The sequence below is a fragment of the Aricia agestis genome, chromosome 10, assembly GCF_905147365.1.
Source record: "Aricia agestis chromosome 10, ilAriAges1.1, whole genome shotgun sequence".
NCBI lineage: Eukaryota > Metazoa > Arthropoda > Insecta > Lepidoptera > Lycaenidae > Aricia > Aricia agestis.
The window spans coordinates 3,120,511-3,147,999 of record NC_056415.1 but is presented as its reverse complement, the minus strand read 5'-3'; the positions used below and the strand labels follow the sequence as shown (position 1 = coordinate 3,147,999).

At 34.9% G+C, this 27,489-nt stretch overlaps 1 protein-coding gene across 1 annotated transcript in view; it reads left to right on the top strand.

The window, feature by feature from the left end:
• Positions 1-27,489, top strand: part of LOC121731352 — a 63,673-nt gene that overhangs the window by 24,040 nt on the left and 12,144 nt on the right. Inside the window, exon 2 of the mRNA XM_042120753.1 lies at positions 2,240-2,281. The gene's annotated coding sequence lies outside the window, so the exon portion shown is untranslated. The remainder of the gene's footprint in view (positions 1-2,239; positions 2,282-27,489) is intronic.

The following is a 27,489-nucleotide window of genomic DNA, read 5'->3' as shown; positions in this document are numbered from 1 at the left end:
CGAATACATTATTTAGTTGATCGACTATTACGAGTACTCAATAACTTATGAAGTCTTCTTAGCCTTTATAGTTTTTCTTTTAAATTCAGCATATTTCCTACTCCCGTGAATTTTTTCACATTACCAGAGGCAACCGTTTAGCTGGTAGAAGGGGGGGGGGGGGGGGGGGGACACTGGACTCTAACGATTTTTTCCACTTTAAAACTTAATATTTTACAAATGAATCCCTAAATCGGAAAATGATCTATGATTACTCATAATATTTTTACAAAACCTATCCAACGACACCCCACACGATGGGGTGGGCGCGAAAAATAATCATCCCCGCCTGATGTTAGGTTAATAGTACCATAATTTTTTTTTTTTAAGATTTCATGTACCATTTTGTCGGCATCATTAATATGTGTATTCATGCCAAATTACAGCTTTGTAGGTCCTATAGTCTCCGAGCAAAACCGCGGACAGACAGCCAGACAGACAGACGGACGGACAGACTGAAACTATAAGGGTTCCTTGTTGACTACGGAACCATAAAAAGATTAACCTAGCGTATAAACCACTGTTATTCAAACACAATAGCCTAAATATTGACCTCCAGTGAATCCTTGCTACAGTTTGTTCAGCGAAGGTCAAATTATGTCAGCACTCAGCCCGCCATAACGTGTTCTGCCAGTTCTTTTGCTGTTCTTATTTTAAAACAGTTGCCAAATTAATAGTTTCGTAAGAAAAACAGAAGTCGACTGTCGATTAGACTTTATTTTATTATGGGATTCTTGTATTGATAATAATATGTATGTGGAGTACGTTACGAATGTTTTAATATTAATCTTAAATCATTACGCATTATAATTTATAAATTATTTAAAGCTAAGCTGTGTAAAATAATATAGGAAAAAATTGTATAAGCTTGGATACCTTCATTTCGCCATCAAATATGTAGATAAGTATCTAAAGATTGATTAATTTTATTATAAAATAATCTTTGACTACCTACTTGTACGTTTGAACAAATGTTTAAGAGTCCGTATACGAAATTTTGCCGAAATTTTGAAGAAAACGACAGAAATAATCTATATACTTAGATAAAATTCTATCCAATTCAAGAAAAAAGAAAAAAAAAAACAAATTGTGCCAAAAACACGATTCAAAACAACCTAAATCTCACATTATATTACTCGCCGCAAGGCTAATGTGAGATTTAGGTTTTCTTTTTATGAATTACAGCTCCAAGTTGCCGAAATTAACAGCGATTCTTTGCCCATTTTCTCTAAAATTTTGCCGAGTTACATATTTTTTTTACTCAAGTATATTAAAGTGGTAAAAATTAATTCCAACATTGTATAGACGACTTTCTCAACAGTTCATTATATTTTTTTCATACCGTTAAGACATCAATACAATACATAAACAGGTGATATTCTTAAACCTTTTACAGCAAAAATCTCAAAACTGTCGCGGGTTTGAGCTGGATTATTTAAAAATACTTAAAAAAAAAAACAAAAATCTAGCTCCAACATTACATTATAATTGAAATGATCTTACATGTTGTGCATTAAAACTTATAGAAATACTGTATTTTAACTATTAAATCACGTCTGTTAATCAGCGAAATCGGCAAAATTTCGTATACGGACTCTTAAGAGGATACACCAGGGGCTAGAGAAATGAAAAAAAAGTACGTGTAATATCTATAGCTGTCTCCCTTACCTCAAGCCTCTACCGCAGAACGCGATAGAGACAACTGCAGAAAATCCAGAAAATCAACGATTCGTTGTCCCCTGATTCCTTCTCCAAAACTTAACCGATCTAAGTACTTTTTTCATTAAAGATTAAAAAAAGGCTTGTACTGTGTTCCTATGTTTTGCTTTTTTTGTATAATCTAGCCAAATCTATTTCTGGACGTTTGAACACAGCGGAAAATCTGGCCATTTTTTTGGGTTTTTGAACGTTCATATCTTATTTAATAATTTAATTATGAAAAAAAAGAAAACATAGGGACATTGTATTAATGGCCGTAGATATTCAGGAAAAAAATTATAACTCTACTAGCATTATCCAGGGAGGAAACAGGAGACAACATTTGTATGGAAAAAAGGGTGGTGTGGACTCCTCTTAAGTTTTTAATGTTACCAGCTGAATATAATTGCATATTTTTATTTATGTATTCATTATTTGTTTCTTACAAGTGATTACATATATTTATCTTATTTTTACTCAAATGCGATTGTTCTTGTTTCAGGAAGTTTGGCGAGTCAAGGATATCTCGGACTGAATAATCACAGTACGTATCAGGAAAACCTTTTATTTTTATCTTCCAATCCTATTCCTGGGTTTTTGTGATGCTAAAGCTATAAATTAGTCATAATATAAAAGATTTAAATACTAAAACTAAATATGTAGTAAATATAATGACATAAAATATGAGTGATGTGATTCCAATTTGTTAGGTACAGGTACGGTAGACTTTCCATCAGATACAACCTCTCTTTAATGGCAACGTCTATATATTAGTCTACGACAGCGGTTCTTAACTTTTTTGGTGAACCTTCTTAAAAAGTAACATTTTTTAAAGGTCCATCCCCAAAAAATTTTTTCGTCTTTGACTCAATTGTCTCCATGCTGGACGCTGGTATATAATGAGGACAAGCCGGACTTTGAGAATGGCAGACCTAGGAAATAGGAAAACTTTTTGAAAAGTGTGAAAATACAATTATTATTTACTTCCCTTTCCCTTTACTTCCCTTTATAATTCAGTATCTAGGAAACCTTTTAAACACTGTTTTGTGTCAGATTTCTGGAAATTATTAATTAAGATCCTCAGCAAACAAACATTATTTATCCACTAATTTAAGTAATATCCGCGTTATTATTAACATATTTTTTGTTCATTCATCTCATTATCTGGTTCTTCTTCTATAACATAAGAACATATTTATATAATGTGTTTTTACTATGTTCGTACATGGTAAATTCTAAGATTTATAAGGATAAAAATGTGAAGTCATCATTATAATTTCATACATAACTACATTAACTAAGGCCAAGTTTATTTACAGATACTTTAGAATTAAGTATGAAGGAAAATATTGTGATGAAATCTTCCTGAGAACTTACTTACTTACTTTTAGATTTCAAGTTACCAACTGAATATAACTGGATAATTTTATTTATGTAAGTAATCATTATTTGTTTAGAACAAGTGATTATTGGCATGACGACCTCTGTGGCTCAATGGATGAGCGAGTTGGTAGCTCAAGCCGGGGGTCGCGGGTTCGAATCCCGCCGAAGCGACGGAACAAAAACTTTTTAAAATTCCTAGATCTTGGATGTGTATTTAATATGTGTATCGTATAATAAAAATCTGTATAATGTATAGTATAAAAGTATTAAATATATTTCCGTTGTTTGGTACCCGTAACACAAGTCCTTCAGGTACTTAGCACGGGGCCAGACTGACGTGGTGTGCTTAACACCATAGATATTATTATTATTATTATTTTAAACAAGCGTAAAAGAAAATGTCGTAAAATTTTGACCGATTTTAAGATGAGAGGTTCCTATAAGTTTATTGCTTTTTATACAATTCTTTAAATTGTTTAACTTATTATCTAGATTCTAGATATCCCATATTACTTACAAGTTACACGCTTTGTATGACGTTAAGTATTTTGTTTCTTTTTTATGATCAGTTTTTCATACCAAAAGGCATTTAATTAAATTTTGTGATAATAAAGACCATAGATTTTGAAAGTTAATTGAATGTGACAAAAACAAAGGCAGTAAAATGCCACAATAGTTGTCCATGAAGTACGGACAAACATAATAATTGCAGATTGGGACATCCACGTACAATGTCCGTGTGGCCCTCCTACGTTTACAATATAAATAATACAAGGTCAGTAATTTTACTGTTAATTTTGTCGGTTAACAAGTGGTCAATCTATTTATTCATTGCTGTTGCTGGAAGCACAAAGCTTTTAATTGCGATGGTAGATTTTACACAACATTTGAGGATAGAGGATAAGGCGAAGGCGTTGGAAATAGTTTAGGAATTTAAACGTTAAGTATATTATACATATTTCTTGTCATTTACATTTACAATTTTTGAGTATCATAATGGTAAATGGAATAGAACTTTGGATATTGCAAGTGTCAAGAGGTGTCACAAAATTTCCCTGACACTTGACACCTTGAGGTTAGGAACTTAGGACCAAAGAAACTATAATATTTTGAAATTTCCTTACCAAAAATTTAGTTAACTCCTCCTTATTAAGGTTTTTCAGCAGCTAGGTAACGCTCTCAAAGACCCTTTATTAAATGACCACCTAAATTTAATTTAATGAAGACACTGACATTTGACATAATTGACTCTAAATTAAGTATACTTTTTTAGATTTTCCATCTAACACCATCTCTTTGGTCTATAATACCTAATTACTGACGACCTCTGTGGCTCAGTGGTGAGCGCGTTGGTAGCTCAAGCCGGGGGTTGCGGGTTCGAATCCCGCCAACGGAACAAAAAGTTTTCAAAGTTCCTGGGTCATGGATGTGTATTAAATATGTGTATCATATAATAAAAATCTTAAATATATGTATAGTATAAAAGTATTAAATATATTTCCGTTGTCTGGTACCTGTAACACAAGTCCATCAGGTACTTACCACGGGGCCAGACTGACGTGGTGTGAAGCGTCCATAGATTTATTTATTTATTAAAAAAATTACTCAATAGTCCATACTAATTTATACCAACAGTCGGTACAATTCGTCTAGGACAGTATTTCGATCACGTCGTCACGAATCTCGGCGCACGCGCAGTTATTATTGCAGTTCTCACGGTGTTTTTATGTAATAAGAAAGCCTTTGTCTCGCCTTAAGTAACTTACTGGAAGTGACTTAACTTCGGTAGCTACCTAAGTCTCTATCTAGGTAGCTACCTCAGCTATACCTAAGTCTCTACTCTCTACCTAGGTACTAGGTAGTTTTAGTTACCGACTAAGAGATTTTTTTTATGAAATAAGGAGGCAAACGAGCAAACGGGTTACCTGATGGAAAGCAACTTCCATCGCCCATGGACACTCGCAGCATCAGAAGAGCTGCAGGTGCGTTGCCGGCCTTTAAAGAGGGAATAGGGTAATAGGGTAGGGATGGGAAGGGAAGGGAATAGGGTAGGGGACTGGGCCTCCGGTAAACTCACTCACTAGGCGAATCACAGCGCAAGCGCTGTTTCACGCCAGTTTTCTGTGAGAACGTGGTATTTCTCCGGTCGAGCCGGCCCATTCGTGCCGAAACATGGCTCTCCCACGTAAACGATGAATATTATTACTTATTAAAATTACTTTACTGTAATTAAATAAAGAATTTGACATAGCCCTGTACATTATCTAGCAAACTCTTCATTAAATTGAAGTTTAATCATCATTAATAATTAATGTTTCTGAGTGCGGCTGTTCTTACGCACTACATGGCACTGCCAATTACTACTTAAGAGCAAGCGAAAAAACACTCCAGCTATGGAAAAGGTGCTATAGAATTATAATGTCCAAACCAACGAAAAATTTTATACGTAGGAGAGCCATGCTTCGGCACGAATGGGCCGTCTCTACCGGGGAAATACCACGTTCTCACAGAAAACCGGCGTGAAACAGCGCTTGCGCTGTGTTTCGCCGAGTTAGTGAGTTTACCGGAGGCCCTATCCCCTACCCTCCCCTATTCCCTTCCCTTACCTTCCCATCCCTACCCTCCCCTATTACCCTATTCCCTCTTAAAAGGCCGGCAACGCACATGCAGCTCTTCTGATGCTGCGAGTGTCCATGGGCGACGGAAGGTGCTTTCCATCAGGTGACCCGTTTGCTCGTTTGCCCCCTTATTTCTACGGTATAAAAATCTACGGTAACACTTAATTTTTTTAAGGTGGATGTAAAAAAACCTATATTAGCTTATGAGTTATAACCATAACTATTAAAATATGTATAAGTACTCAATATTTTTTGCATGACTGAGAAAACTATATACCATCTCACATACTTTCACCTTCGTAACAATTGTAGGACATAAACACGATTATAATCAAAGTTCATAATCATGCTAGCCACTTATTTCTCCCCTTTTGGTTGGAGTTTATCTTCAATTTCAGGCTATTTTAGCCGCTATAGCAACTGATATGCCTCCAAAATGTATGGAACCTTTTACCTCACAGCCTACCTCAAAGGATAGTTTGGCATTTCCACGTTGGCGCACATCCAAAGTAATTTCTTTAAAATGTAAACTGCGGTAAGAGGAGGTAACGAGCGAACGTATGTACAGACTTACTTCCTTTGTACCTTATTACCGGGGAATACGGTTGAAAAGTGGTAGAGTCCATATTAAATGCTAGCTAAAGTACAGAGTACAGACTCCATTTTGTATAGTGCTAGTGACCTAGTGTGGTTGAATAGGGGCGTATTGTACTACAATATAATCACAATTTCGTTTCATACTATGCTATAGTGTACTCAGTTCCCAATAGAGAAACATTTCATTGAAAAGACTCCGAAAGTTCGGCACATTTTGTAGTTTTTGTGGAGGATTGCGGGATGAAAGTTACACAGCGAAAAGTAGACAGATTGAGCGCAAATGTTTCCAAAATTTCGAAAACCAATTCGAATTTCGAATTTCGCGCTATGTCAACAAGCTACTGATGCTACAAAGAACCACGTGTCTCTCGAAAAAGTTTATATCTGTCATTTTCCTTCGGTATCCTTCGGTATAATAATACTGCCGCGGGAAAAAAGTCAGTATCAGAATAAGCGAATATAAGTGTGTGTACCGCCACCACGTCCTGATAAAGTGCCGGATAGGCTATCCACAACTTATTTGACAGATTCTCCATACTTTCTGTCAAGTTAAGTGGTGGATAGCCTATCCGGCACTTATCTGGAAGTAGTGAAACAGGCCCTAAGTTTTTACTTAGCAGCAAACGCAATAATACTATATTTTCTGTATTCAAATTTCAAATGTCGTTTAGATTTCATTTGTTATTCTAAATTTAAATTTCGCAAATGGAATTGGATATTATATATTTAAATGTCAAGATCGTCGCCTGCCATGATGGGTTTCCGAACAAAGCATGCTACTGCGTCTACTGCCAGTGAAATGTCCATTATGTTCAAGTAAATAATACATTTGGAGCAAATTCTTGCCAGAAGGTTGGCATTTCTAATTTCAATGTAAATTCTGATTAAAATTTAAACAAACATTTTTAACACAAGTATGACGTGCCATTGTATTTTTTCATGGCGCAGTCAATAATAATTATTTATATTAATACTAATTATTAAAATAAATTATTATTTTTGATTTTAACGGTTTCTCTCTTATTTTAATTTAAGTAGAGAGTAGAGACAACATACCATGCCCTTAGAGTAACTAGTTATTTAGTAATTCTAACTGCCATAGATTTTCATAACAGTACTAGTGCCTTTAGTAGAATTTTTTAGTATTCATATGTCTCGAAATTTCCTACAGATTACTCAACTTAACTGAATCAAAATCGCTCTATTAACTGCCGCAAGAATTTCGCCAACGGCACTAGTTTCCCAATACCTTGCATGATGCACTCAATGTAATTTTAATAGTCTGATTACATTAATCAAGTTTAATCTCTTATTAATTTATTGTGTGTCAGTTTTCAGCTCGTTAGTACATTGTTACATAGACAATTAGCACAAATACACAATATACAGTAGAGCAGTCATTCTCAAAGTGTGCACGGAGCCCTACATAAATCGTTTTAAGAAATATCATCAGACACCAGCATGGGGACAATTCATTTAAATACAAAACATTATTTTTTGCGGGGTCCGTCGAAAATGTATTTTTTTAATAGGGTTTCGCCACCAAAAAAGTGTAAGAACCGCTGCAATAGAGTGAGCAGGCTATCTTCATACTTAAGTGTCCAATTATAAGCGTATTGGCGTAATTTCAGATAGTATGAAGTAGCAACTACTAAGTGCAAAGCCTCAAGTTGAGTTAGTTTGTTTTTAAACACGCGACTAATTTACTCTACTGTATGATTTTATTACACTGTACAATTAGCAGATTTAATCTTAACTATCTTAAGATCTAGCAGTTAACTGAGGTTTATAAATGAAGAAACAAAATGAAAGCAATTTTAAAGAAATAGAAAATAGACTTTTATTTATTGGAGACTCATTGGATAAATGGTTTAGCCCAAATCATCTGAAAAAAAAGTTAAATCACACTTTGAAGCTGCTGCATAAAACTAGGTGCTAGTACATTACAATAAACACTATTATTGTACACCAGCGTGACTGAGAAAGAAATGAAAGACATCTTTATGTTGAGAAACGGATGGGAAGTCGGTTAGTTTTTAGTATTGATGACAAAACTGAGACGCAATCGTGAAGCAAGATGGTCGTGTGAAACCCGGGTCGTTGTACACGATAATGACTATAAGTGTTATTAAATTGTAATTAACTATATTTAAAAATAATCTGCGTATATAGCTAGGTGATGCCTATGCCTGAGGTTGCTTGGAAGAAATCGATCGATTCATAGTGATCAAACAGACAAATATACTGACATATACACTTTATTATGGAATAATAGATTCTATATAATATGGATTCCTGAAAGCTACATGGATTATATTATGCGTTAAAGCTTAAAGATAGTAAGATTTTTGACGAAGAAAAGTCCGAAGTAAAAAAAAAACTATTTTTTTAACATTTTTATCTTATTCTGATTTTAAAAGATAACCGTTAAAATAATGTATTTAACATTTCTTAAATCAAATGGAAAAACCTCAATGCCTAAAATGTAAGGACAATGTTTAGGGAAAATCATGTATTTTTTACTGCAGGTAAGCAATAAACAAACAACATGGCCATAAAGAAAACCCAAGGCTGCATCGAACATAAAATACTAATTTGCAATTACATAATATTATCATTCCTTTTTTTAATCCTATGTTGACCGCTGAACCGCACATATTTCTGATGAAAACTATCCTTTGCCCTATTCCGGGGATCAAAGTATCTACAGGGCATGGATAGGTGTTAACTAGAACGACAGAAAGATTTCCACTTTTATATTTCTCAAAATTGCAAGTAAAGAGTAAAAACCTTAACCTGAGCTGCTACTTATTAAATGGCTCATTTTTGTTATTTTGCACTAGCAAAAGAACTTCTTTTTCCTTAACTATAAGGAAAAAGAAAACTACTTAATAAAAATAAAGAGGAAACGTAGATTCACGTCTTCTATTAGCAACTTTATAAAATTATCTCGACAGTACAAATAAAAGCAAAATCACAATACTTAACAAATAGAGGCACAATTGAATCACTTTTATCGAAGTTAGAGCGGTTTTCTAGCTCAGTTTAACTTTCTAGCGCTTTTTTCCTGCAAAGCCGTATTATCTGTGATCTTGGCAGCCTGTGTTTATCTATTTTCTACCGATTACCACCGATACTGATAGATACAAGCGCACACTGAGGGTTCTCTACATTTGTAGAGCTTTTAAATCTATTATCTTTCATGTCTAAGAGCATGTTTCACCACTTTCTGATAAAGTGCCGAATAGGCTTACTACTACTTACTAGGAATTCACAACTTTTTTGACAGATTCTCCCATACTTCATCTGTCAAGTTAAGTGGTGGATAGCCTATTCGGCACTTAATATCAGGAAGTGGTGAAACAGGCCCTAAATCTCATATAACTATTATACAACTTCTTTTAAGTACTATAGTAGATGACCCGGTGAACTTTATATCACTTTACTACTAATATAAGCCTTCTCTGGATTTCAACGCCAATATTAGCCAAATCAGTTCAGCCGTTGCCCGTTCACAAGTAATACTTACAAAATTTTAAATTAATTTCTATTTTAATATGAATACTATCTATTAATATAAAAAATTAAAATACTTTATATATAGGTATTTATTCTTTAAACGTATGTTAATATACGTTTAAAGATTATACTTTACATCCTTCCAGCTTTTCAAATTCAAACTGCTACGTAGTATGGCCAGAATCGTAGACAATAGGTTACAAACTATAGTTTGTAGAATTGTAGCGTATTCTCGTGACATTGTCCCCGACAAGTGCTACTCAAACTTGACTCATCAAGAGTCCTTACGCGCGTACTGTCGACAGAAACATGAAATTCAGGAATCTTATTTTCTGGACCTCGATTCTACAATTTAAGGCGGAATTAATGCAGCTTTGTTACATAATAATTGTAACTCAATGCATTATCGAAAAATGTATTAAGTATAGTCTTACTGAATCTTTAAAATAATAATGAAATATCGAAAACAATTATTATTCTATTGTCTATATATAAAATTTCTCATAAAATACCGAACCAACAAATAATTTCATGAGATATCCGAGAGTATCCTTGTAGTTTAATAGGAAACGGACCAACGGATAGAAACGAAGCTGAATTTATAACTTTTGCCTAAAACGGCAGAATAGAGTCTACCACTAAACTTATATTTTTTCGTCAACCAAGCTTCGTAGAAAAAAAATAGAGAAAAGTAAAGCTAACATAATGTAAAATGCAAACGGTAGGTAACATTTCTGCCGACCGTACGCGTAAGTGTGCGCCCGTCTTAAAACTTTTTTCATTGTCACGTATTTCGTGCTTCCTTTCTCTTTCGCGTCTGCGTTTTTGCCTGAAACAACAACATTTTGACGATAATAATCCCTTTGTTTGGGAACACAATACCGCATTATGGATACTGCGTCTCGCCGCTGTATCACTTCGCCACTGAATCGTAACTGTTACATCATTCAATTGGTGCTTAAATCCCAAAAATCTATGCCTCAAGTTTGTAGAGAATCTGTGCAAACGTCAAAATAGCTAGGCCATGCTTAGTGGCAAAAATGAAATGGCATCTAAGCCTGGCAGCATCATTGGTATAGGGCCCGCACATCACTGAGATCGGTCGGTGAAACTGGAAGAGGTGAACCCATCAACCCCAAGCGGCAGCCGGCTGCCGCATAACAATTGAAAATCTATTGTGTCTGCTATTCCCACGATGTAGGTGCTATTACGTCTTTATGATCATTCAATATCTGTCTGAAAGTTCGATCTAGCATTAGCGTGTCCCCGCTCTGCTCACTCCTTGCTCCACCGAAGAGACCTAAAAATCGGCGCCTTTCCCCCTCCATTTTTACCAAGGGATCTTAAGATTCTGTTCTTCATATTGGCAGATTGGCATTATCACAGATACTTCGCATCAAACTTCACATATTGCTTTGCATAAACTATTGCTACAAACAAGAAAGAGCAAATAGAAATAGAGAGCACACAAATATACAGTCTTCGATACTAAACTTTGTTGTTTGACACATCGTCTTCAACAACTGAAGTCATATGACCATAATATAGAACAATACAAGTTATTTCTAAGTTTGTACAAAGGAATGACATAAGACACGATACGAATCTTTGAGGACGAGGTCTGAGAACAACTCTTGAAACATATTATACTATATTATTTTTATTGTAATAAATGTAATAATTTACGCATATTTCTTAACTTCCCACGACCTTATAGAACATTTTTAGTATAATCACAATATAAGTAATATACAGGAGAACAATGATATTATACATATTAACGCAAACACATATATTATGCAGAATATCATTGCAGGAGAATAACTGCCCCGTTCGTGATAATAGTGCAACCCTAAAGTAGAACTCTCTAAAGTTATCTGAGATCACTCTTATGTGGAACGTGGTACTCAGATTTGGGAGGTGGAATAGTATAACATTGAACAAACTATGTGACTATGAGTTACTATACCGTAAAATGCCCATAACTTTTTAATGCTTAGGTCGTGTAGGACAAAAAATCTTAATATCCGCGTTGGTTTTTTGTTTACCGTCATGCATGTAAAATTGAATAATTACCTACATCGCAAATGCATAAAAAGTATTTTGTCACGATGATACAAACAAGAGTTGCGAGTTAGGTGCAACGGGGATTTCCGACATATTTTCATACGAAAGAAGTATTGCAGTAAATTATAACAGGAAACTTCTTTCTTAATCTCCATTAATTCTCTGTTCTAATAAATATTGACTTAAATTTATTTATTTGCACCGTCAAAATAATAACCAATTAACAACACTGTTGAATATATAAACTCAACCCAAAAAACCTCGGATACTGAACATCACAAACTGGCATACATAGTAGTTTCAAACAAAAATTTAAATTCTAAGGTGCCATTCATAGAATGAGTGCCAACGATGGGGAAGTTCACCCTAAGTAGCACTAAGCAATGCTTGTTAAGCATAAAGGCAATATAATAATTAATACAATATTATTCTGTTTGACGACCTCTGTGGCTCAGTTGGTGGCGCGTTGGTAGCGCAAGCCGGGAGTCGCGGGTTCGAATCCCGCCGACGGAACAAAAAGTTTTCAATGTTCCTGGGTCTTGGATGTATATTAAATATAATATAATCTATGATATAATAAAAATCTTAAATATATGTATAGTATAAAAGTATTAAATATATTTCCGTTGTCTGGTACCCGTAACACAAGTCCTTCAGGTACTTAGCACGGGGCCAGACTGACGTGGTGTGAAGCGTCCATAGATATTATTATAGATATTATTATTCTGAATTTTTCATACATGAGTGACCAGTAGTTATCATTCCTGAGCTGGTCATCATATTACCTACCATGATCATCTAACGTTACTTGGGAAGGTTGTTTACCACTTCCTGCCTCGTCAGCCCTGGCACGTGCTATGTTTTTCCTGTTTACTCATATGCATGAAGAAAGAGACACGTGCGTCTAACATAGAAATACCATACCGCGGAGTAACTAAATGCTCATAGAAGTGCTTAAATTAGAAGCATCACCTCATTTGCTCAACCAAAGACGATTGATTTGAATTTCGAACAAGCCACTCATCCTACGAGTATTGTCTAGACTACATATATCCTAGACTCTAGGACTGTGTGTGATCTCTGTTAAATGACATAAAACTGAAATAGCAATTCTTCTTTGTTAATGTCTAAAATCTAATTAACAGCGTCCGAAGCGAACAATTAGTGCTTTTAGCACATTTTTAACGAAAACTATCTTACAGTAGGTACAGAACATTTCTTTAGGTTTAGTTTACATACTTACTTCTCATCTGCCATGTTCCTTCCTGTTTAGTTTTTGATTTTCATCGCAATTTTGCACTTTGTCCAGTTTTCTTCTTTGTTTGGGGAATAGAAGGAAAACTGGAAAACTTAAACCCTTCCAACATAGCTCCTGATTTTTTTCATGTTAATCGCCATTGATAAAGTTATATGAGTTACTGTTTGACCTTCTATAATATGGGCAGATTTGATTATTTAGGGTGGTTTGCACCAGAGGCGTGGTTAAAGTGAAAGTTATGGTCAAAGTTATGGTTATAGTTAAGGCTAATTTAACTTTAACCTTAACTTTGAGCACAGAATTTGACAGAAGACGTTGCTGGTCCGACAAGGCTTTAAAGTTTAAATGAACGTGGGCGGGGGCGCTGCTGATAAAGGAGGCGTTTTTGTATGATGGCAGCGTTAGTTTATTTTTTCGCCACGTGCATTTAAAGCCTTGTCGAGCTTTATAGTTATGGTTAAATATGGCGTCCATTCTTGACATTAACCAAAGATTTGACATTTTGCATTGTAGTTAAAGTTACAGTTATAGTTAAAATGAGTTGGTGCAACCCACCCTTAGGAATGCACGAATATCGTTAAATTATATCACAATTTATCTTTACATCCGTTTTGAAGCAGTTTTAATGTCAATAGTCAATACGCGGCAAAGCAGGCTTAGCTATAGGAAGTGCATAACAGTCATTGGAAACAACATGTAATGGGCGAAAGTTTAATATAATATGTTGGATTACGACTCAATTACTAACATGACATTGCAATTTGTAATTTAAAAGTGATTTAAAATATGTTCTTGGAAAACGTCACCAGATATTATAGCCTATCTTTTTCTGCTTGCTGCGACTATGTGATTACAAATCGCAAAACCTGACGAAAAGAGTCTATTTTCCCCCGAAAACCCATAAGTAGCCGTGTTCCCTCCTGTGGTACTCTACAAAATTTATTATTTTATCAAAGCATCAAAATATTGTTCTATTTTTAAAACCATCACCATATTGTTCTATTTTTAAAACCACCACCAAAAAAATTTTCTACCCCGATTTGAATATTTTACTCTACTTTTAAAAAATGTAATTAAAAACTTATTTCTTTAATTCTTGAAAGTGTCTCGTACAGAAACGAGAGACTGGTTGTTGTAAAATCAACTTTTGTTACCACAGAATCGGTTACTCTCAAATTCAAGCTTACACAACTTTCTACAAATATTGTATTCAATTGCGAACATTGCAAAAGGTTTCGGTTAATTGCAATGCTGTATGCAAGAGGGTTTTTTGCAAATTGTCGTTGCGCTTGCCAAATCTTCTTAGATGTGTTTTTAGTCAAATTTTCAGTGTTAAACAATACCTAATCATGATGGCTGGACTTATCAATAAATTAATGTTGTAATAAAACAGTTTCAACTTGTTATTTTATTTTATTTTCCACTTATGTAAATTACGAGCACATTACAGCCATGATAATTTTAGCAGAGAGAGAACACAGAGCACAGAGTGCATAGACAAAAAAAACATTTTTTTTTTTTTTTAAATATAAGTACCATAATATTCAAACCAAAACGCGGGAATTTCAAATATACTTCAACACTCTCTCCAAATTCCAACGTTTTACTTAATTAAACATTAATTAACAAAAATTATATATATACTCAAATAATGACTTTCTTAAACAGAATACACTTGTTTACAAAGACTCTCAGCAATACATGAACTTAAGAAATAATCATACAAGATTATTGTTACAGTTTACAAATACCTAACTTATTTCTTAAGTATTGAAATTTAGTTTTACACAAAGGTTTAGTTAATATATCAGCACATTGTTCATTGGTATTTATATACTTTAAATCAATAACTTTTTCCTCATATTTTTCTTTTACAAACTTATACTTTATGTCAATATGTTTACAGCGTTTATGATAATTTTCATTTTTTATGACAGAAATTGCACTCTGATTATCTATATTTAAACTTAAAGATACCTGATTATATTCATCTATATCTAACAAAAGCTGTTTTAACCAAATGGCTTCTTTAGTAGCGCTGCAAGCAGCCATAAATTCAGCTTCTGTTGTAGATAATGCTATGCTTTGTTGACGCTGACTAGCCCAAGTTATAGCGGCACCATTTTTAATAAAAACATATCCTGTCATTGAACGTCTTGTTTCTGAATCATTTGCATAGTCTGCATCACTATAGCTTTCCACTATGTTTTGTTGTTTAGGAGTGAAGTACAGACCATATTCTTTTGTGTCTATTAGGTATTTGACAATTTTTTTAACTACTTTCCAGTGACTATCATTATAGCTATCTAAATACCTGCTCACTAAGCTAACACCGTACATAATATCTGGTCTGCTTACAATAGCCAAATGCATTAAGGAACCAACTGCCTCTCTATACGGTATTTTCTTGTTCAACTCTGTGTTATTTTTCTCAAGTTTTGTATTTATATCTACTGGTATACTGTTTCCATTTGCATTACTCATATTGAATTTACATATTATTTTCTCTATATATTTTGTTTGATGTAAGAATATATAATCTTTTCCTCTTTCAATTTCTAAACCAACAAAATTTCTAGGTTCACAAGTTTTTATTTCAAAATTTTTCTTCAAATCATCAATTACTTTATTTAATATATGTTGTTCTTGTGAGATTATTAACCCATCATCTACATAAAGGATTAAGTAAACTTTGATTCCATCTAATTCACCAGTGTATACACATTTATCTGAATGACTGTTAGTGAAACCAAATCTCTTTAATACAGAATCAAATCTTTGGTTCCAGCATCTAGGTGCTTGCTTTAACCCATATAAGGACCTTTTAAGTTTACAAACAAAGCCTTCTTTAATATTTAAACCTTCAGGTGGAGTCATATAAATGTCTTCATTTATATTTCCATAGAGAAAAGCCGTTTTAATGTCAAATTGAATCATTTTTAAATTATCTTGACAAACTTTCGAAAGCATAACTCTTAAAGAATCGTACCTGACTGTTGGTGAGAATGTCTCCGAGTAATCCACTTGATACTTCTGTGAACATCCCATAGCACACAGTCGTGACTTGTATAGTAGGCTATTATTATCTTCTTTGATTCTGAAAACCCACTTACATCCAATTGTTTTCACTTTATCAGGTTTCTTCACCAACTCCCAGGTCTCATTCTTTTCATGTGCTTTCAACTCTTCCTGTATAGACTTTTCCCATTTTTCTTTTTCAGCAGAAGACAGAGCTTCCTGGTAAGTTTGTGGTATTTCCTCTACATGTTGATCTCCACCTTGACAAAGGTAAATATTAGTATTATGTTTGTTTTTCTTTCGTGTTGTTATATTACTAAACTGATCTAATTTTACTTCTCTTTTAGGTACATACAAAGAATCATCATCAGAATAAAAGGACTCAACATCATCATCTGATAATTTTTGTAACTCACAAGTTTCTTTAGAGTTTTTAAAATCTGAACTCTCAGAACATGCAGTTTGATCAGTTAAATTATTAGTAAAATCTTTATCAGTAAGTGATACAATAGTAAATTTTCTCCTAATACTGTTTTCCAAAAATATAACATCTCTACTAATAATTATTTTCTTTGTTTTTGTATCTAATAAACGATAACCTTTAGTAGTTTCTGAATAACCAACAAATAACATTTTGCTTGCCTTAGAATCCAGTTTTTGACGTTTGACGTTAGGCACATGGACCATAACCTCACATCCGAAGATTCGTATATGCTTCAAGTTTGGCTTCTTTCCGGACCATAACTCTTCAGGTGTCACATATGAAATTGACCTTGTTGGACATCTATTTGTTATATAAGCTGCTGTAGCCACAGCTTCTGCCCAATAGATTTTCTGAAAATTGGCATTAATTAGCATACAGCGAGCTCTCTCCATAAGAGTACGATTCATGCGTTCCGCTAATCCATTCTGTTGAGGAGTATATGGATTAGAAGTTTCATGAATTATTCCTGAATTTTGCATATACTCTATGAATTGATTGCTAAAATATTCAGTACCATTGTCTGTTCTTAATCTTTTAATTTTTAAATCAAGTTGGTTTTCTACAAATACTTTAAACATTTTAAATTTACTAAATACTTCAGACTTACTTTTAAGGAAGTAGACAAATACTTTCCTTGTAAAATCATCCACAAATGTCAGGAAATATTGTGCCCCACCAAGTGACTTTACTTCCAATGGTCCACACACGTCTGAATGTACTATTTCCAAAGGCTTCTTTGCACGGGAGCCTTCTTTAGGAAACTGCAGTCTTGACATTTTTCCTTGTTGACAATACTCGCACACCATGTTCAATTTATTGTCACTTATCTTGACACCTTCTACGCAGTTAGGTAATTTGCTAAGATCAGATAAGTTGAGATGGCTCATCCTTTGATGCCACAGGTAGCTGTCACTGTCTGAGCTACTGACATAAGCCATCGCAGTACTTCCGTTCAAGCAATACATATTATTTATTAACTTGCATGACAAAATTTCTTCCTTTGAGTTGTTAAGTATTTTACAGCCATTATCATGAAACTGTACAGAATGCCCCTTTTTTATAAGTTGACTCACCGAGAGAAGATTACTTGCCAATTCCGGTACATATAACACATTTGTTATTTGTATGTTTTGTGTTTTTCCATTTTTATCAATTATTGACATGTTCACTTTTCCACAACCCTTTACTGCAAGCATTTTATCATTGGCGATACGGATGCTCGTGACTGGTGCCGGTGAAAGATCATACAGCCAGTCCTGCCTCATAGTTAGGTGCATGGATGCTCCGGAGTCAATATACCAGTTATTTTCATCATTTGAAGTTGATGCTGAAAATACTGCAACATAACCATTTTCTCTTTCTTCCTTCTTATTATGATCCTTCCTTTTTGTTTTACAGTACTTGCTAATGTGACCATATCTGTTACACTTGTAACAACGAGGACCTTTTGAGACCTGCTGTGTATTTGCTTGTCCTTTCTGCTTATATTTATTACCGGCATATAATGCCACAGACTCGGAGCTCTTTATCTCTTGTAAGAGCTTAGTCTTCACTGAATCTGCTGTAATGGATATGCCAGAACTCTCTAATGCCATAATCATCGGCTTGTACACTTCGGGCAAGCCGGCAAGAAGGAGAGTACCCAGCCACTCATCATTTACTTCAAAAGAGATGTTTCGCAGTTTATGCGCCGTTGTCATGATCTTGTTTACGTAGTCTTCTATATCTTGACAATTGTCTAAAGTGGTTGTAATTAAATCTTTGAGTAGACCCACACGACGAGTCAACCCTTTGTCATCGAAAGCCTTCTGTAAATTTGTCCAAACTTCCTTTGCTGTTTTTGCTTCTTGTATGTGTATATAGTTAACTGAGTCAACTAATAAAATGATTTTTGATTTTGCTTTTAGATCAAGCTTCGGATCCACAGGCTTGCCTTCATTTTCAATGCAGCACCAAAGCTCTTCATGCTGCAGATAAGTTTCAACTGCGAATCTCCAAGTATTATAATTGGCTCGTCCAACCAACTTTTCAATCAACGCCATGGAATTTGACGACATCTCTTTGTTCTTACAGCCACGTGCGCGAAAGGTTAAGTCGAAAGGTCGTATCACAATATATGACCGGCGAACTATTTTTTTTTTTACTTACTAACACTTTCACGAATCTGGGCCCCTAACCTGTTGTAATAAAACAGTTTCAACTTGTTATTTTATTTTATTTTCCACTTATGTAAATTACGAGCACATTACAGCCATGATAATTTTAGCAGAGAGAGAACACAGAGCACAGAGTGCATAGACAAAAAAAACATTTTTTTTTTTTTTAAATATAAGTACCATAATATTCAAACCAAAACGCGGGAATTTCAAATATACTTCAACAATTAAAAATATATATGAATTAAGACTTTTTATTTTATTATAAGTCTATTATAATCATTTAATAAAATAGTTTATTGTCTACCTCTGAAAATTTGACTAAAAACACATAATTCTAGAGGATTTGGTACCTAAGCGCAACGACGAAATATTATTTGGACAGTTTACATTGGGTGTAACGTGTAACAAAACGAAGTGATAATATTTTGGTGGTTTTTATGACTCCCTGTATAGAGTTCACTGTGAAAGTAGCAGCGCTGTAAGACCAACATTTTTTTTGTATGGGCAAGTTTACGACGCTGGGTAGCTTACCAATGCATATAAAAAAACCACAATCTTGCATGCTTCAGCGTAGCTACTTTGTAGTAAACACTATAATGTTAGGGGCTCATGCACATCTTAAAGATTTTTTAATTTGATTCCACACATTTTGATCGGCGATTCAGATAAAGAAGCGATAAAGAAAACGTCTTGACTACTGTAGGCCTACTACGAAATTGTTTTGAGACTCAAACATCTAAAGGCCCGGCTGCACCTGCGTCCATCGTCCGAAGCTTCGTGCTATGAAACGATACTATTGGACGATACACGCAGATCGTCCAATGGTATCGCCTCAAGCACGAAGCACTACGCATATGCGGCCGCGGTATAATAATAACGTCATTTCACGTTTGTTAGAGTAGGACGTGGCATTCTCATACGATTGTTTGAGTCTCAAAACGGTTTCGTGGTACGGCCCCAGCCTCCGGCTCTTAGCTAGCTTCGGTCTGAAGATCGTCTACTGATGTAGGTATATTACGACAGTGGTCTGTAGAGATGACGCGGTGAAGCGTGCTCCATTAGCACATTAGGAAGTGCTTCACGGCCGAATCTGAACTTTAATGACCTAACAATAACGTCTCAAGGCCAAATGAAAGGAACTTTTCACAGTATTCGACCGTCCAATCAGTACGACAATTTTTGTCCTTTATGTACGGTCAATTTACAATTGCGTGGTTTGCTGTTAAGGGTTGCAAAATTTTACTGTTTACTGTTTAGGCACAGACCATATTGTATCTATAGTTTAGGGTTTTTTTTCAAGTATAACTTTTTCGGCATGATCTTATAAATTATACGCAAAAGTCTTGATAGGGATAAGGGATACATTTGGATTTTTAAAGATTAATTTAAGTAATTACATAAATTATATCATTAAGGAAGATCGCAGACGACAGACTTTTTGTGCGATCGAGTCTGCGATCTCCCTTAATATGGACTTCAAGGATCAAGTTGATTAAAGAGTTCTGATTTTCAAAAAAATTAGCTAAAACACAGTAAAACTTGCTGTCGGCTTACCACAAGCTACCGCCTGCGCCTATAGGACTATATTTTAGTTACAAGGATATAGGGCATAGAATATAACTCTTTTATAATATTAGTAACAAGGGTAGGAAACTAGGAATTCGCCTTTCCGTTATTTCTTTACAAGTTTTGTATGTTTAGCTTCTGGCTATTTTTATGAGTAATACGAAGGTTTATGCAAAGTTTTTGTGATCTCAAAGGAGTCATTGTGTGTTAATATCTGACGTCGACAGAGGTTAAAGTTGCACAAACCGGTTTTACCAACGAGTTTGATCTGCTGAAAAATGCTTATCTCATGTATTGAGCAGTGACATCTACACATACGCAACAGAAGTATGTGTAGGTAACTATTGTAAGTACATAATAAATAATAATATTGTAATCTACACTTTTTCCGACATAATATTATACACATGAACCTAACTAGAGGGTCTTCATATATTCTATTAGCACTTCCGGATTGCAAGCCGTTGTTTTTTTAGGGTTCCGTACCCAAAGGGTAAAAACGGGACCCCATTAGGTACTAAGATTTCGTTGTCTGTCCGCCTGTCTGTCCGTCTGTCTGTCCGTCTGTCTGTCCGTCTGTCTGTCTCCAGGCTGTATCTCAAGAACCACTATAACTAGACTTCTGAAATCTTCACAGATTGTGAATATCTGTTGCCGCGGCCGCTATAACAAAAATACTGAAAACAAACTAAAATTAATATTTAACAAACTAAAATTAATATTTAACAAACTAAAATTAATATCTAAAACATGTAAAGGAGCATTAATTTAAATTCGATAACCAGTACTTAATGTTGGCTAATTAAAATATAAAGTTACAGCATCTAGGTTCCATTAACCTAACTCCGAGCTAACAGCAAAACTTTTGTATAAATACTAGCATTACCTAATTAATGGGAGCAAAGTTGGTTTCAGTGAAGTGGCTAACGAGATGCGCGTCTGAATTTTTAAAACTAGTTTAATTAGACCCTAGTTTAAAGTAAATTAATTCTAGACGAGTTTAACATTTTCGTAAATATTATAATTTTAAATAATATTTTGCTAGCTTTATCCATGGCTGTTTGGGGTAGGTAAGGACTAAAATGAGGTAACGTTTCTATTTCAAGTTAGTTGCCCGTTCTACTACTCTATTGCATAGAAAATTGTTTGTCGCGCGCTAGCCGTACATTTTTCTGGGATACCTAGTAACCTGTCCTTTCACAGGTCTTAAAGTATCTCCATACTAAACGTCAAACTCCATTCAGCGGTTTAAGCGTGACGAGGTAACAGACAGACACACTTTGCATTTATAATATTAGTATAGATGTTCAATTAGGCTGGGTTGCACCAACTAACTTTAACAATAACTGTAACTTTAACTATAACTACAGTGCAAAATGTCAAATCTTTGGTTAAAGTTAAATATAACCTCCGCTCATACGTATACCTGAAAATTTACTATGATTTACAGTGTTATATTTTTCCTGACGATTTTTACGGATAATTCAATTTTTATACCCTCAATCCCGTTACCTGTAGCTTCAATAAAAAAAATACAACAGACATCTGTGAATTTCTCCGGTTAAAGTTCAGGTTAAAGTTAAAGCTAAAGGACGCCATATTTAACTATAACCATAACTTTAGCCTTAACTTTAACCACGCCACTGGTGCAACCCAACCTTAATTATGTATAATGTGCTGGTGACAGATAAATGTAAGAAATTAATATAAAGCCGATAGGAAGAATATTGTCGTAGGAACTCTACTATTACTACTAGAACTACACAAGTTACTGCAAGAATAACTAGAAATTCTCTCTCACAACACTATAACGAGTCTAGAATTCCATCTGTTTCATTAATTCAATTATTGTATTGTGCATTGTCTGCTTAGCCTTAGCCCAGATTTTGTTAATTAGTCAAGGAAAAGGAGGTTATTACATATTAATAGTTAATGGTCAACGCCTTGTAATAGTTCACAGAGATTTATAGTTAAAACTTTTAACCACAAAACATAATAATATTATTATGTATAAAGATTTTGACATTTATTATGGAGTTTAATGACTTATTTAATAATGCCTCGCATTTATTATTAACTGCTCTAAATATGCTGTAATTTGTTTGCATTGTTTAATTTAATTTGGGTAGGCACTTGTCCATTTTGAGGCAGATAAAGTTTAAGCTGGTTTAGGAAATTCTCATTTACATACCTAAGTTCAAAAATACTTTCATTGAATTATAATTTATAACTATAAAATTTAATTTATTAGATACTATAATACCTCTATAATGCTACCTTCACAGTGAACAAGATATGCACATTGCACACCCTAAATAATTTATCTTAGTTTTGTTACAACTTACACCGAGTTTCATAGCAATATTAATAGATGTCTTCTATGGTATACCCTCTATACACAGATAAAATCTATTGTTATTTCATAAGTAAGTCGCAATAGCGCACTGTATGCGCCGCGAACCGCGAACATCACAGCTTCATATTCTGATAACTATGTGGGCCTGCGTTTAACGTCTTCCCGATTCGTTGTGCTGTTGAAATATTTATTTTTTACTAGATGACGCCCGCCACTCCGTTGCGCCAAAACTCATTTATCGCACGGGGCCGTACATTTTTTCGGAACAAAAAGTATCCTATGTCCTTTCCCGGGACTCAAAGTATCTCCATGCCAAATTTCAGCAAAATCGGTTCAGCGGTTTGGGCATGAAGAGGTAACAGACAGACAGACACACTTTCGTGTTTAAAATATTAGTACGGATGAGTTTAGATGACGCACGCAACTCTGTTGCGGCAGAATTCGTTTATCGCGCGGGAGCCGTACATTTTTCCGGGATTATAAACATCATAATAATATTACCTTTCCCGAGACTTACTCCGTACCAAACAGCAAAATCGGTTTAGTGCTTTGGGTGCGAAGAGGTAACAGACTGACGACAGATACATTTTCGCATTTATAATATTAGAATGGATTTTACCTTAGGGAAAACTTAGGGTATTTTTCAATGTGGGAAAATTCATGGTTTCTGTATGATTTTATTTTGCACATACTTACAGTTAGAAATAATACCACGTTTTGCCCAATAATACATAAATATTAATCTACTGAAAAAGGGCAGTTCCCGTTCCTACGTTATTTTTAATTCCAACGTCAACTTAATCAAAGTATATTTAATTTTGAAACGAGGATTTTCTGCTCAACAAATTCAACAAATACTGATCGGATTTATTACGATACGGATTAATTCGAAAATCGAATTAATGGTTCAATAGAGATTTTAATTGCTCTCGTTGTAATTATCGATTTAATTAAGAGCCCGGATTGGATAGACACTCAAATTGTCAATTTATTGAGTCATACACAAGCTTAATAGCCTGCTTTATCGATGAGCTGTTGAAGCTCTGTAACAAAAAGCCGATGTGAAAAAGAGTTTAAAAAATGATCTAGCCGACTGGCTATACACATAGGTTATTACTGACTGTGATTGGAGTGAAACAATTGTTAAACTTACTTCTGATCCATACTATTACTATAAATGTGTCCGTCTGTCTATCTGTCTGCTACTTCTTCACACCCAAATCACTGAAACGATTTTCTGAAATTTGGTATGCAGTTAGATACTTTTAGTTCCAAAGGACATAGGATACATTTCATCCAGGAAAAATGAACGCGAAGAGTTGAGGGCATCATCTTGTACGACATAACTCTAAAGTAATTTATAAGCTTCACGGTCAAATTATGATGCGGTTTTTTCTACCAAGAACTATGAACGAGGGAAATGAAGAGCAGTAAAAAAATACTAACCGCCTAGGTAAGACGGTATATTCTGTGTTTATTATACACATTTTTTTGTCTCTCTTTGTCATTTTGGGAAAGTATAGTCTTTATCACGGAAAAGTTTACGGTTCCTGCGCGTCTGTATTTCTGCGAAACAAGGTCGCGGGTAATATTTAGTTTATTATAAAAATATAATTCTTTTTCATCACAAAACTATGGCATTGCTTTGTTTCGATTCATTGCTGTATTTGTTCAGATGTGAACAATATGCAGTGCCGTGTCAGTTTGACAATATGAATACAATGCTTTGTATGGCTTTGAACGACGGAAAATAAATGCATTTATGAAAAAACTAGCTAACCCGGCAAACGTTGTTTTGCCATATATAAATTATTTCTAGTACCTATCAATATAAAAAGTAGATAAAATCTATTCTCAGGCCTAACGAATGTACTACCAGAGAAGTTGATTCCTAGGCAGATGGCGGATCTAAGTAATTTGGTCTCGTTACGTCAAACCCATCCGACCGGTCACAGCTAACATTGAATTGACATAAGCCGACCAAATGATGTAGGTCCATCAACTGCCTAGGAATCAATTTCCTCGATGGTACATAAAAAAATTCATAAAAATCGGGTGAGCCGTTTTGGAGGAGTTCGCGCACAAACACTGTGACATGAGAATTTTATATATTAGAAAGTTTAATATTCTATGCATAATCAATATCAACTATACAGGGTTCGTCGTTTTTTTCCCCCATAACTAAAAAGTAAATTTGTTTCAGCGCTGGCACTACTTTTACAGCGAACTCTATGAAGGAGACACGTCATAATATACACCTCTAAGGGCCTGTTTCACTCTTCCTGATAAGTGCCGAATAGGCTATCCACCAATTAACTTGACAGTTCCAGTATGGAGAATCTGTCAAAAAAGTTATGAATAGCCTATTCGGCACTTTATCAGAAATTGGTGAAACAAGCACTAAGTATATATTTTCTTTGTTTTGCTAGACCCTGTAGACTATAGACTGTAGAGTGTAGATAAGCAAGTATAAATAACTAGCTGACGCCCGCAATTTCGTTGCGCCTTCACAAAAAATACAAATATTGTAGTGTAAAGACTATACCAAAGTATTTTTCAGTTTTGACAGAAAGTGCGGAAATCATAAAAAAAATAAAGTCTAACGGTCGTATGAATAAAAACTTAGCGAAGGTTTACAACAGCTTTATAAGCCTGTTGTAAAATTTAATATGAATAAAGGTTCTCTAACAGTGCTCTAACACCTTTTTAAGGTGACAGCTGTCAAAAAATAGCGCGCCTGTTTTAAACCTATTTTAAGAACATTTTAAGCATAATCGATATGAATAAACGTTTGCTAACAGTTGTTTAGGCGCGAAACGTCAAATAGGAGTTCGCAAACTTTAGTGAAGCCTCGGACCTACTTTAAGACCATTTTAAGAGACTGAAAATGGACGCAATATCGAGTATTATCGCGATTTCTGACATTATTGCAATTTCAAGAATCAGTAAGGGTCTCTACAGACGGACCGCATTTCAACTGCAATCCAACCGCAAATTGCAGTTCAAGTGCAGTTTAAATCCAGTTGACACGATTACGGGTCTACACAGACGGATCGCGTTTCAACTGCAATCCAACCGCAAATTGCAGTTCAAGTGCAGTTTGAATGCAGTTGACACGATTGCAATTCGACTGCAATAGAACTGCAAACCATACAGTTTACACGACTGCACGCCAACTGCAACTGAACTGCAATCCGACTGCGCGTTTAGTTTGCAGTTCTATTGCAGTCGTATTGCAGTCGTGTCAACTGCATTCAAACTGCACTTGAACTGCAATTTGCGGTTGGATTGCAGTTGAAATGCGGTCCATCTGTGTAGACCTTACAATAGAACTGCAAACCAAACGCGCAGTCGGATTGCAGTTCAGTTGCAGACTTGCAGTTGGCGTGCAGTCGTGTGAACTGCATACTGACTGCATCTAAACTGCACCATCCTACCCGCCCGCACGGTCCGCTCTCCAGCAGTGCAGTTTGGATGCAGTCGGTATGCAGTTCACACGACTGCACGCCAACTGCAAATGAACTGCAATCCAACTGCGCGTTTGGTTTGCAGTTCTATTGCAGTCGTGTCAACTGCATTCAAACTGCACTTGAACTGCAATTTGCGGTTGAATTGCAGTTGAAATGCGGTCCGTCTGTATAGACCCTTAGATACATTGTGTCAAATGCACTAATTGTAGGCCTCAAAAGTAAAACAGAATAAAATAGTATTTTTAGTTATCTTCTCCTTCTTTTCATTATTCTTCTTCTTCTTTTATTATGGCGGCCTTAGTGAGTTGCCAATGTCAAAGTCTACTTTGCTCTATGATTTATAAAATCCATAAAGTACACTTATTTTTTCTTTACTCTTTATTTTTGACACATTGAATACAAATTTTAATCTGTGGAATACAATAAATTGACACACTGCCAACATTACCAAAAAAAATTCTTATAAAACGTCATCTAAAGGTATTTTACTTAGCGAAGGCTTAGCAAGCGTTTATTCATATGGAGTGTTATAAGACGGTTTTTAACTTTAGTGAACATTTTAGTTAGAAAGCTGTTAAAACGTTCACTAAGATTTTTTTATTCATACCACCGTAAATATTTAAAATCATTAAAATCTCAGGAACTACTTGAATTGTAGGAATGAAATAAAGTACAAAATTTGTGTCTCTTAATGATCAATCTAAACAACTGGGTAGCAAGTTTACAAACCCTCGTAATTAATTTAAATAAAATAATTTCGTTTTCAGGGAGTTAAAAAATGACTAATTTAAAAATTGATTTTCTCCAAAACGAAGTAAAATGCGCACACGGGAGTTCTACTCTTGCATTTGAAATATAAGACGCCATCGACTCATTGCATTAACTTAGTCATGTCCGATTTTGGGGATTTCTAAAACACTGTGGAGCGCCCAGCGTCGCTCCCCCTAACGCCGCTACCAAAGTATCTATCTATCCCCTATCTCCATACCAAATTTCAGGAAATCGGTTCAGCAGTTTTAGCGTGAAGAGGTAACAGACAGACACACTTTTGCATATATAATATTAGAAAGTATGGATGTTTGCATTTTATTAATATTATTATTTTTATTGCAATAGTATGTAGGTCTCGCACGCGCTAGGCTGTTACCAGTTACCACACATCTGACTCAGACGTCCTAGATACACGCTCTTGTCATCAACTATAACTTGATTAATGATGATAAATCAATACGTAAACATTGTATTGACTGTTATTAG